The 13,086-nt window shown below is 38.7% G+C and overlaps 2 long non-coding RNA genes across 2 annotated transcripts; one reads left to right on the forward strand and one right to left on the reverse strand.

Moving 5' to 3' along the window:
• Positions 1–2,735: 2,735 nt before the first annotated feature.
• Positions 2,736–10,106, reverse strand: LOC143694846 (uncharacterized). The gene is made up of 3 exons (XR_013183571.1): positions 9,938–10,106; positions 3,791–3,888; positions 2,736–2,835 (listed from the first exon to the last, which is right to left on the reverse strand). It is a non-coding gene; the product is annotated as an uncharacterized LOC143694846 (long non-coding RNA).
• On the forward strand, positions 7,401–12,693 carry LOC143694847 (uncharacterized). The gene is made up of 3 exons (XR_013183572.1): positions 7,401–7,727; positions 10,414–10,484; positions 12,598–12,693. It is a non-coding gene; the product is annotated as an uncharacterized LOC143694847 (long non-coding RNA).
• The last annotated feature ends 393 nt before the right edge of the window (positions 12,694–13,086 follow it).

The following is a 13,086-nucleotide window of genomic DNA, read 5'->3' on the forward strand; positions in this document are numbered from 1 at the left end:
TAAAAAAATTCGATAATTACAAATAGCAAGAATTTAAAAAAAAACTCAAACCAACTCTCACCTGAAGAAAAGTTAAAAACACAGGGTTATTTACATTAGAAAGGAGACATGTAAGAAGGACATGATCCAAGTATGAAAATGGAATAGCTGGAAAAGGTTAGAAACCTCATGTTAGAACAAGGGGTTTACTGAAATGAAAAGATGGCAAATGCAATAATGATAAAAAGAAACTTATTATCTTCATTCCCTAATTGAACTATGGTAGAGAGCTGAATAAAATATTTTTCAGTTTTCTGTTGTATGGTGCACTGTAGTAAAAATAGGAGCATTTGAAATAAAGTATAAATAACAATATTTACAAATGTTATAAATATAACAAGCACTTTCCAAAGAAAGTAATATATTACATTTAAACTTGAATGTGTTGATTCAGTGTCTTTCATTGTATCCTATATGAGATAAATGGTAAAAAGAAACAATCAAATGCTATTGAAGCAAATTATCTCAGTGATCAACAATTAATATTCTGCAGCAATAATGGGAATGGGAATTCTTGAGAATTTTTTCTTTCAATTTTTCTTTTTATATTTGCGAAATGGAAATTCTCATTTCCAACTACTTTGGTGGTCACTAACACTAGATTTCTTTGAGAGCAATAATTTACCACAGCTGAACGTTAAAAAAGGAAAGAATATCCACAGTGATTGGAGAGAATGGGAAATAATACTTTGTAAAGAGCATTCAATCTCTGAGACTTCCCCTACTTTCAGGCACTCTGACTTGGTTCCTGGGCTGGTTTACTGTGTTTGCCACTAAAACTGTTTCCTCCATAGCAACTGTTGGAAAAAGGACACAGGGCTGGAAGAGCACTGAGTGTAATGGACTCATGGTCCAGCTAGGCCAGCTCCTCAGACATGCAGTGCTGATAGGAACCCATGAGTTCAGGATATCAACCTGTCTTTTCTGTCAACAACAGGGGAAACAGCTCCCTGGAATGATGCTGGAGCCTTGCAACTCTCCTGGGAATGAAGGAGAGAGCTGACACCAAAGGAATTTGGCCAAACGCTGCCCTTTAGTACCCAAGAACTCAAAGCTCGTAACAAAAATGAAAGAATAAAACTGGAGCCAGAAGTGGAGATAGCAGAATAAAATACATTTTCAGTTCTTTAGAGATTGAAAAAACCTATTGTCTGCCCCCTATGCTGAAGATGGAAAAAGAACACACATGAGCTGAGTTCATAGGCTGAGCGTTACTTGCAGCTCTTTCAGATGATGAAAAATGCAGATGAGGCTGATAAGACGACTCAGGGGTTTCTGCTGGGTGCTGCAGCATGAAGAGGTTGCCTTTCATACAGGACAGAAAGCCAAATTAGGTCCATGTAACTGTTCAAAATTCATTAGAATGACCTTAGTTAAGCTTTGCTTCCATGCACGCTATGGTATATGATAACATAGCCTGGAGCAACAGCAGTAGTGGTGGTAACACTTTCTGAAATATTTCCACTACTTGAAAGCCATTGGATTTGTTAAAATTTCTAAAAGGATTATAACAGGATGAACTGGGTTTTTCCCTTTTACTTTCTCAAAGCCACTATAATAATATTACACAGAGCTTTTCATCTTCAAAGATCTTTACAAATCTTAGCAATTCACAGTAGCTGAGCAGTTATAAAACTATAGTAAAACTCATTTTTGCTGTCTTGCTAATTTTTTCATATTATTTTTAAGAATTAACTTTACATAGCAATAATTTCTTTCATTGCACTTGTTCTGCAAATGTAACATGAAACTCATTACTAAGGGAATTTGAACAGTCACATCCCCCATATAATCATTAGTCATAATACTAATAAAAATAAAATATATTCTGACTCCCTGCTATTCCAACAGAAGGTGACACACTTTCAGTGTAGACATTTAATTCATTTCTCTTTCACCATTTAAACCACATGCAGGAATAACATTGAAACAAGCATTACCAAAAAAATCATCTTACCAGGTATGACCATATATAATATCTGTGTAAGGTAAGAACAAAAAGTAATTTTGTTATTCCCCTTTCAATTTCTAAGCAGTTGCTATACTAACATCTAAAATATCGCCATGACATTCGAGTCATTGCTGCACAAACAGGCAATTTCACCACTTAACACTAAAGGTCTGAGCTTGCCCACTGTGGGCAAACACCCTCTGCTCCTGCTCACGTCAGCGGATGCTGAAGGCACCCACCAAGCGACAGGACTGACTCGTCTGGGCTTTACTTCACATCAAAGAAGTGCATTACAGAACATAGGGTGTTTCTCAGTGCAGGGAAGGGAGTCTGCATCCAGGCCTCGATGGAGCAGATTTGTGCACCTGAAGGCTCCCAGGCACCTTTGCCCACTTATTCCCAGCAGCACGAGGGGAGCTCAAAGGCCCCCAGCCTGCTCTGGGTACGAGTGTCCCAGTTTGAACACTCTAATAATACTTAGCAATAACTTCTTTGAAGCCAAAGTAGGGGTCAGGCTTTTGGTGGCCCTAAAACATTTCCTAAATGAGGCCCAATTCTGCAGCCCTTTCTCACACTTAACTAGCACTAGTAGCACTTAACTGTCCCAGTGATGGCAAGGTGACAGCTTGCATGGAATTGTCACTGCAGAGGCAGAGAAAGAAAATGTAAAAACTAAATTTAATCATAGAATAACTGGGCAAGGATGAAATACCTGAGTCTTATGTGTTACTCATTCCTTTGTCTTAGCTTGCTCCACAGTAAGAAGGCATTTCATATCATCAAACTGCCCTTTGCACAAGGGTCCAACAAGGTCCCATGAACATTTCATAAACCCTAGAACTGCCCTAGAGAAAAATAAACTCCTTTCAATGTTCTTCATTGCAAATAGAGTAGGGAGGAGAGAAACAGGATCTCCTGACTTCTGGACCAAGTCTGGTCTTGTAGCTCAATGCAAAATGTGGAGAGGAGCAGAACGAACAGCAGAATACATACCTAAAATAATAGAAAACAGAAGAGTGGCAGGTCATGATCCTAAAAAAGTCTGCAAAGGAAAAAAAACTCTTTTTTTTTTCTCACAACATCCTTGCCAATATGGGTTTTTTCCTGCCAACTGCTTCCAATCCTGAACACTAAAGCCTGGGTTCTGGCCTGCTGGTAATAAGTAATTTGCAAGAGCCTGGTCACACAGACATCAGAAAACCATGTAAATTGCTTGGATGGGAAAGCCTCTTTCACAGGAGAGAGCTGTAGGTGGTAGAGAGGCTCCCTGCCACAATTTTACATTCCCTGGACACAGTGATATAGAAAGAGACAACAGAGCAATGCTGATCTTCTGCCATCGGGCAACCTCCGCCTGCCCTCTGCGGCAGGGATGGGTAAATAGTGTGAGTGGCTCCTGTTCTTTAGAGCAACAACCTCAACACACCTTTTAGAGGTTGGGCTGTTTTTAACAGTGTCCAAAGGCTGAAAATGTTATAGTGAGTTTTACTATATAGTTGCACATATTTAATTTTTACTGTCACTTACCCATAGCAGGGGATTTACTTCCCGTATTTGACAAGGTTTACTCCTAAGGGATTTAATGTGGTGTTTGCATTTAATTCCACTATGAATGCAGTCTGTGATATGAGGAAAACAGAAGCTAACAGAGCATGCTCTAGGAGCTCTTATTTCTTCAGCCGAAGTTATTCTCATCCATATGCAGAACCAAGCTGATGGCTTTATCTGGGTAACTGTTAGAGGGAAAGACCTAATTCATGGAAAAGCAACATTCTGGCACGCTCTTCACTTCTGGCTTACCTGAGAGGACCAGGACCACTTTCCATGGCTCGTATCTCCTCTCCCATGCCACGCTGTTGGCCTCCTCCATTCTCTCTGCAGACCTTCAGGGAACATGGCTGGGTCAATAACGGGAAACCTTGAGTAAGGAGTGGATACTGACATGATGCACAAACCCCACTTCCAGGTTATGCAGCTTCCTTCCACGTCAAACAAATGTCTCACACTGAGCATATGGCAAAATGAGCACTCAACTCTGCCAACTCCATTGTTCAGCTGCATCTCAAATCTTGCTTGTTTGGTGATGGAATTACAGCAACCATATCGAATGAGACTAAAATATTTTTACCTGTCAAGATACATGTCCTGAATATTGTCTTTTAGATCTCACTAAATACACAACAAGCCACAAAATATCTCAATCAGCATTATACATTGTATTACTACCAAAACAGAAATGTCAGAATCAAATGCAGTTGTAGCACAATAAACACCATTACATCTCCCTTCTAAGGTCATTTTTTAACCAACCTTTCTGCTAAAATCAACATGGCTGGTCTGTGTTGTTTAATTATTGTCTAGGCTCAAAGATCACCCTTTTCTTTTCTTTAATTTGAAAAAAGAAAGCCTTTTTTTTGGATTAACAAAAATATTAAACAGCAAGACTGTGGAACATAAAGGCCATCGGTTGCATTTTGCACAGGATAGGTTCTGGTTGAATGAGATCTGGGATGTGTGCCAAATTAATAGAAAAAATCCTGTTCTTCCTCTCCAATAGCCACAATGTTCATTATTAAGAAAAGCATATGAACCGCAGGATTTGATTTTAATAACACCAATGTCTTCATTAATCTGTACTTTCCATTTAGCCTCATTATTAAGTAAATGCTGAGTTAATGCAGCACCTATTATTGTTGGATTTTCCATGAAAAACCTCCTTTCTCTCTTCTTTTCTAATTCATTCAAGGACTATCAGGTGTGTGTGTCATGTTTTTAAACAGGCCATCCTCTGTCAATGGCTGTTTTCTTCCCTCAGGTCTATGCAGCTACTCCACTAACGTGTGGTCTACAAAGCTGAAGAGTTACAAAAAAAAAAACAAAACAGCCCAAGAGAACAAAACCCTGATAAACCCGCTCCTAACTCAAAACTGTATTTGTTTTGGTGGTGTTTTAAATGCTGTCATGTGAAGGAGCCTCTTACTATCACCTGCAACTGAGCTGATCTTCCCTGGATGCTCCACGCAGCCTCCTTCTAAATCACAATTCCTGATGGCCAACACTGCTTTGTATCTGCCGAACAAATAGTGGCCTTTTGTCCAGCACAAGTTCCTAAACAAACTTAATCTCTCTAACACTGTGACAGATGACATTTAGATGTCCTTGTTACCCTTAAAATGAGTTTTATTGACAATCAGAGAACAAAAAGAAGGCCCAGATAAAGCCCAATGTTTTATAGGCCTGCTAACAACATCTTAGTTCTTAGTGCAGAGGGTGTAGAGAAAGCCTGGAGTTGCCCCCATTTTCCCCTGCTTTGCTATATCACCATGACAACAGATATAGAAATCACTTAGTGACTCCTAGAAAGAAAACACAGTGACACAGTACCCCTTGTATGGCGAATCAAACTAAAGCTTGCATTCAAATGGCTATTCAGCTTGGGCATTCATGTAGAGGATGGGGTGGATTTTACACAGGTAACAACAACAGAAAGGCCAGCAAGCACTCCAGCCACAGCATATGGTAAAGTCTCTGTTTAATTAATGCATCCTCAATAGAATTTATCCATTTTAAATTTGTTTTCTTTTACTTGAAACATCATTAATGTAAAGGGCAACATTAATCAACATCTTACAACTTAAAAGGGCATTAAAAAGTGATCTTTCCCCCTCCACGCCACAGAATCTTTTCAAGTACTTTTGCTCACTGCGACTGATTCCAGGCAGTCGGAGTTCTTAATCATAAGGCAAATCTAGAGAGGCCTCTACTGGCCAGCCTCTCCAGCTGCAATTTTTCCATTTTTAAATGACTTGGAAAAGCGAGCAGTGGAGTAGCTGCAAGCTTTTATCTTAAAGTTGCACACAGAACGGATTACTGATAAATATATGGCGCAAAACACAGGATAATTGCGCTTTTTTGAAGCTATCATGTAAGGTATAACTTTGCTGTTTTAAAAAAGTAAGAAGACTAGAAAGGTTTATCCTGGCTGTGATGTGTTTGCCTCCATGACATTTTGAAACATTTTAAGATTATAGGTCTAAAAATTAATGGGTAATCATTTTTCTTTGTGGACAGGGCTCTCCTTAAAGTTGGGGCTTAAATCCATTTACACTTGAAATTCTCACATGTATGTGGCATTTTATATATGCATTTCTCACAACTGGAGTAAAATATACATCAAAGCTCAGAGAAATGAAATCAAGAGCACAAGAAAAGGAACTTATTGAATGATAGAGGATCCCTGCTTCTGTGGGCTTTCCACAGTGACAGGATAAAGACAAAGAACTTTTAAAAACCCCTTTTGGGCAAAATTTAATGTTTCAGGCAATGGTCAGTGTGCTTTGTGCTAATATCAGCAATTTTGTTTGGAAAATAAAAGAGTTTCTGCTGTATCCTTTAAACAAAAATATGCTGTGTGAGTTTGAAGACACTTAAAACTAAATTGACTTTCTTCCTTTAATTTTTTTTAATTCTACTTATCAACCACAAAGCATGGGAATAAAAAGTACCTACTAGGCAGAGAATGCAATTCACTAGGTTATAAGTTATTGCTGTGAAGATAGGAAACTTCTAAACACCAAAACACAGAGAGAATGGGCAAACTGACAGATCTGGTGAAATGAATCCCAAAGTTGAAGAAGACACTGATTCTAAAAACAAACTGCAAAATATTGATGGAAAATACAGTTACAAGGTAACCTACTTACCTTGGATTGTGGTAGGCTGCTCCAAAATCTTAGGCTAACTTACTAAGATTATTTTTTTCTGTGGAAAATACACACCTTGGCATCTCCTAATACTATTATATTTTTTTAAGTCTACAGTCTCTAGTAAATGCTTAGGAATCCTTAGGAATTCATACAGGTTATTTATATTATACTTACAGTTAAAAAATTTTCAACCCATGGGTGATCTGCAAGTACACTTTTTTTTTCTTAATAGAAGAGGATTTAATAAATATCAAATATCTTAAGAGTATTATCTAGTAAAATTTACATTTATAATAAACATATACAAAATGTTTAACATTTACATAAATTCATCTGCCCTTCAACTTAAAAAGTGTTAAAATGAAAGAAAAGTTATAGCAGGACAACTCTTCCCTGACCCAATACAGTTTTTACAAACACCTAAAGAATAGGCAAAAAAAACCCCAAAACAATTATTTTAACAATCCTGGATTAGTTTGTATTTCTCACAGTACCCAGCACTGAATATCTTTTTGTATAATTTCTATATGTCCGTAACACGGTACAAGGCAGCAGCTGATTTACCTGCGGTTACCTCAGGCGGGAAGGGCAGGGAAGGAGGCGTAGCCCAGGGCAGCTCCCCCCTGACGGTCACGGCAGCCGGTCCCAGGCCGGGGCGCTGGAGCTCGCCCGGCCGGTGCCCGCAGTGCCCACAGTGACCCCTCCTGGGCCAACAGTGCCCGCAGTGCCCACAGTGACCCCTCCTGGGCCAAGAGTGCCCACGGTGCCCACAGTGACCCCTCCTGGGCCAACAGCGTCCACAAGTGCCCACAGTGACCCCTCCTGGGCCCGCGGCCCCGAGCGCCGCTCGCCCCTGCCCGGCCGCGCCGGCAGCGCGCCAGGCCCGGGCCTCGGCCGCGCCGGGGAACCGCAGCACTGCCGGGAGGAACACGAGCAGCCCCCTTTAGTTACACCCGTTTAGTGAGGCAAGAACAGCAGCCAGCGGCCGTGGGGACGGACAGTGTGAATGAAACACTAATGTTATCCTTCAGGTATTTCCTTAAAAAAAGGGATTCTGTTTGGAAAGTGGTGTTCCAGGAATAGTTCAGGGGTATGTCCAACAACTGTGCCCACAGCGCAGGGCTAACATGAGACTTTACTGCTTTTAGTGGGTTTTGTTTGGTTTGGTGGGGTTGTTTGTTTGAGATTTATTTTTGTTGGTTTGTTTCTTTGTGGTTTGTTTGTTTCTTTGCTGTTTGTTTCTTGTTTTGGTTTGTTTATTTCTTGTTTTGGTTTGGTTTTGTGCAGTGTAAGCTCACCTATGCAGAAAAGCTGGAAACATTTTAAATGACAATTTCAACTGGTCTCGCAGCATTTCATGCTTAACTTTTAAAAACTACAGGACAAATAGCTTACAGTCTGCAAGTGCAGTTCTGCAAACTCTAGGTAACAGGCACAGATCTTCAAACAGCAGGAACCCAGTAAGGACTGCTCATCACAAAGATTTTGTCACAAGTCACAGTGTCCTGAACACAAATTGATAAAACTGGATTGGAAGAAAAACATATTGCAAATATGCCTGGATTTAGAATATCCTTTACTTGCATTTGAATTAAAACAGAGAAAAAAATCGCAAGTTTGACTCAAGACCACCCCATTGCAAGAGGAGCAGTTTTTCCTTTAGATACTCACAGAATTAATGTTGGATAAAATTATTACCAATCAGTTCATAATGACCAGTGGTCTTAGATGTCAGTCTAATAAAAATAAATCTTAAGAATCGTACATTTTTAGGAATATGGACTGTCAGCATTTCATCGAGGAATCTCTGGCATGTGGTAATTTCCTGGCAGAGATAGAATTACACAGATTTGGTGACATCAAAGTGTAAAAGAGCTCACACAAATTGGTTGAGAGGGTTTTTGTTTTCTTATTTCTACTGAGTTCATTATTACTATTTAAAAATCGAAACAAACAGCATATGAAATACCAATTAATAAACATTTTCAGTATATGAATTTCCAGGAAATTGTGTGAACAAAAGTGATCTCAAAATGATACACAATTCCAGTCAAATCTAACAAGTGATCTGACGGCTTTTTGGGAACTAGCACAATAGAAAGTGCATAGAAGCACCCAGGGGGAAAAATCTCTACAGATCTGCTTTTGCAGGTGAAGCTGCAGTAGAATGCAATAGAATTTTCTGCATTTTTTATCATAATAATTCACAAATATGCAATTTACTAATTATAACAAACAATCCAGAATTAATAAACTGGAAGTTAGAAATCCACAAAGGAGAAGTTAATCACCAGTCAAGAAATGTTTTTTTTTTTTCAAATCAGCTAGGCAAAAAAAGGGAAACAATGCAAAAAATATATAATATTATTAGCTGATTGAATAAAAAGCCCAAGAGTTTTACTTATGAGTATGTTTTATAAATATAATTCTTCTATTTTGTTCAATGAAACATTTTTAAAAGAAATATTTTATATTGGCTGCATAGCAACATATGTATCTAATAGAAGAAATAATGTTTGAAAAGATTTTAAGATAGTTGTATTCACATGCTCAATACAGAATATGCAGAATTACTTAAAACTGTATTTCGTACACCTTCTTTATATTTTAAAGCACAATTGAATTACAGGTAAACTGGGAGAAAAAAAATCTGCCATTTCTGTGTGAAGTACAGAACTCATCTTTTTTTGATCTTATAGTTATATTTAAGATACTGTGTTGACTTTCTGATGGTGTGATGTTGTTAATATATCATAAAGAGAGTACAGTCAAAGTGTTTGCACAAACCACAGATGGAGTAGCAAAGATGAAAGAGTTAAAAAAAAAAAAAAAGCAGGGGTGGGGGGGAGAGGACTAAGACTAATACCTGGGGCTGTACCTGGCTCTGCCTTTGTGATGAATATTACAGCTTAGGGAAACCAAAAATTGTGAAATGGCCAAAGTTTCCCCAGGTACCTGAAGCAGTAATTCACCTAATGTCTACAGCAGCCAGGGAACAGATTCCCTCTCTGCTCTAGAAGAGCCCATTCATCTGTTTCACAGGGGATTTGTGCAGTGCAAAGCTTCCCAAAGCCCATGGGCTGACAGAGGGAAATGGCATCCAGCAGCACAGGGCAGCCCAGGCAGCCCATCAAGAGCAAAGCTACAAAACAGAGCCAGAGGCAGCTCCAAGGCTGCCAACACAACTGCCTACAAAAGCTGCCAACGAGCCAGAAACTGCTTGTGGGAAAATATCACTTACCCTTAGCATCTGGGTCCCGTGATTACTGTCCAAAGAAACACAGGCTGGTAAGATAATGGCAGGATAAACAGCACTTCATTGCTCCTTTTTCTCCCCCTTTACTCCCAAACATTTTTGATACATCACCTCCCAAACTGGGAACAATTTTTTAAAAAATCAGTTGTTTTAATCTTTGTGTTACTCATGAAGTAAAATGAGTCTTCCTGCCCGATCTCTAAAAATAGCTTTCGCACGCGCTTCCCCTGGCTCTCGATGTACGACACATAGTGGGGCCATTTGTTACCATTATTGACATGTTTGTGGTGAACTGCAAACGTGTTTACAGTAGAAATGAAGTCCCTGCTCTCTTGGAGGTAATCCTGGGGTGTCTAAAAGACTCATGGGAGTCCTTGACATGGATTCTCTGAAATGAATTTCTGTTCCCATATAAATAAATTATCTCGGGGCCAAATATTTATATTTTCCTTCTATTTCAGGAAGGCAGCAGATGCGAAGGCTCCTGATGGTTCTAGCAATAGTGCCCTGCACAAGCTGTCTGCTGTTGGATGTAAGGATGAATGGGAGCAAAAGAGGAAGAGGAGGGCTTTGCACTTACCCCTTGCAGTGTAACAGAATGAGAAATGGGGCTTTTGCAGTCAGTAAATAGGGCAAAGTGAGAACTGGCTCCCTGAGGTGATGGGTGTCAAAAATGCTAGGGGACCTAAAGGCCAGAGATGCCTCATGGCGAGTGAATTGGCCCTAACTTCCCCAAATTATCCCAAAGGGTGACCAGAAAATTTTACAGTCATTAGCTTTTGATCGGAGTGGATAGATTGCCATTTCTGTTCACTGCAGTTTCTATTAAAAATATACAATTTTGTCATCTTACCAGCATAGTAAGGATTTTATTCCTGCAGAAATTCACTAAAAGAAGAAAACTTCAACCAGAAGTGCAGTTTGTACATTTGTACCACACTGAAACACACCCAGGCAATCACTCATTAAAGCTGTCCAGTTATGTGTAACATATATGGGACTGTGCAACATGCCAGGTGTTAAACAAAACATGAGGTGACATCATTCTGCAGACTGGGCTATAGAAAATAGAGTCTCTTGGTGATCTACAGAGAAAAAACTCACTGCTTTTTGGGGAATTTAATAGAAAATGACAGAAGAGTTGTTACTGTCTTTATATTTTGAAATTGGGAAAATCTGTTTCTGCATTCACGAATTCATGTTTATAAGCAGCAAGCCTACACTAAATCTGTTATTAAAAATATTCTTTCTACTAAGGAATAAGGAGCTTAGAGTAAAATGAACAAAATGTATAGGAATATCTGTGAGCTGCAGATAGATTTAAGAGTACAGCCAGCAAGAAAATATCCAAGGAAGGCTAACCAATAATATAAGAGGAAGCTGTAAACTGAAGTTCTTGTATAGTAAACAATATGGAGCAATATGGATTCAATGCCACAATCTGTTTTCCTGTGGTTTTTTAATCCTCAAAGACAGAAAGGTGTTTGGCTACAGCTCCTTTGATTGATAGATTATTTGATCAAATGTTGCTGAGAGATGATTATTTCTATTCCTGTGCAAACTAATGAATTCCAAAACCTGCTCAGATTTGTAGTGTTATTAGTGCCTTCATTAAACAAACAGCAAATGTCATTGCTAAACAGTTCAGCTCCCCCTGATCCCTTGGACAAGGACTATATTCAAAACCAAATGTATCTCCACTGTGAGGCCTGAGCTCTGAGAGGAAGTTACTGTGCATATCATTAATATTAGCTAGTCTTGTCCTTGGAAACAAGAGAAGAAATAGATGTGCAAATACATTTGTGTCAGTGAAGCAAAGTACAGAAAACTCACCAAGGTACCCATGATGGACTATGTGACTCTTGCTTTCAATGCTGTGGGAAGATGAGTACAGAAAATGTTGTTTAATAGCTCTGAGTATGGTCAGGAGAAAACATATCTCAGACAACATCACATATATGACAAGAGACAGATGATAGGCTAACTCAGCTCTACATTAAGCAGAGAAGTTGACAGTAGTATAAAACCACTAAAAGGCTGTAGCTGAAGTCAGGCTTTACATGCAGGCTTTTGATGCAGTACCATAGTACTGGATTTAGAATAAATCAAGGAAGAAAAGTAGGTTATTTGTTCCTTTTAATAGGAAGCCACTACACACAGCATTTAGCTTGCTTTTTCTGTTCATGCACACTTTGTTTACTGCTTTTTTTTTAATCTTAGTGTCTTGAATATTTAGTGGTGTACAGATCTTGCTCACATTCAACATTTTCATATTTCATTGTTCATTTTAATTACTACAAAACCTTATGCATAAGCTGCATCGTAATATTATTTGCTTCCACTCCACTGAAAATCATGTTCAATTTCTTGATCGTGGAAATATTTTAAATTTTTTAATATGGAGCTGTCTGAGAAGACAGTTTCAGCAGTGAGGCCTAGTGTTGCAAATGAAACACATACCTATGTTTCAGGACAAAAAAAAAAGGCATTTTTATCTTATGTATTTGAAAAGAATGCCAGTGCCACTTCATCCTTCCAGTCTTATAGTTCCTACATGACCGACAGAAAAATGTTGAAACTGTCACTAGTATTCATCAATAAAAAAAAGATTTTGTCCTAAAATATGTTTATGTTTTTTCCTACAGAAAGACACGCTTCTATAAAGACAGATGTTTCTTTTCTCTTATGACATCAGCTGCAACTGCAGAGTACTAGTTAGCTGCACACACACACTCCATGTTCATCCTGTATTCTTTGGAATAACTGTCCAAATTGTATTAGGATTTTCTTATAATGATGTTATATGATGTCCTTGTGATACCTGCATATGTAGAGATCTTAATATTGATTTACTGTGTCTTTTGCCCATCCTTGAGCAGTGTAGATAGCAATTACAGCTGTTGGTGGTATCTATTTTGTCTGTTCATAATTGTCATTTTTAGCTCTACTTAGGATTAAAATATGAAAATTGCATCACGTGCACATGAGCAGGGCTTTAGCCAAGTTATCAGCAATTTCACAGTAGCATCATCATTTTAAGCAGCATCCTCTTCATCTTGTTTATGAAAACCACATACTGTAACATAAACTTTTAGAAGGAATGTATCATCATAAGAGCTGCCCTGACAAGAAGC

This window comes from Agelaius phoeniceus, chromosome 10 (assembly GCF_051311805.1).
Source record: "Agelaius phoeniceus isolate bAgePho1 chromosome 10, bAgePho1.hap1, whole genome shotgun sequence".
Taxonomy (NCBI): Eukaryota; Metazoa; Chordata; class Aves; order Passeriformes; family Icteridae; genus Agelaius; species Agelaius phoeniceus.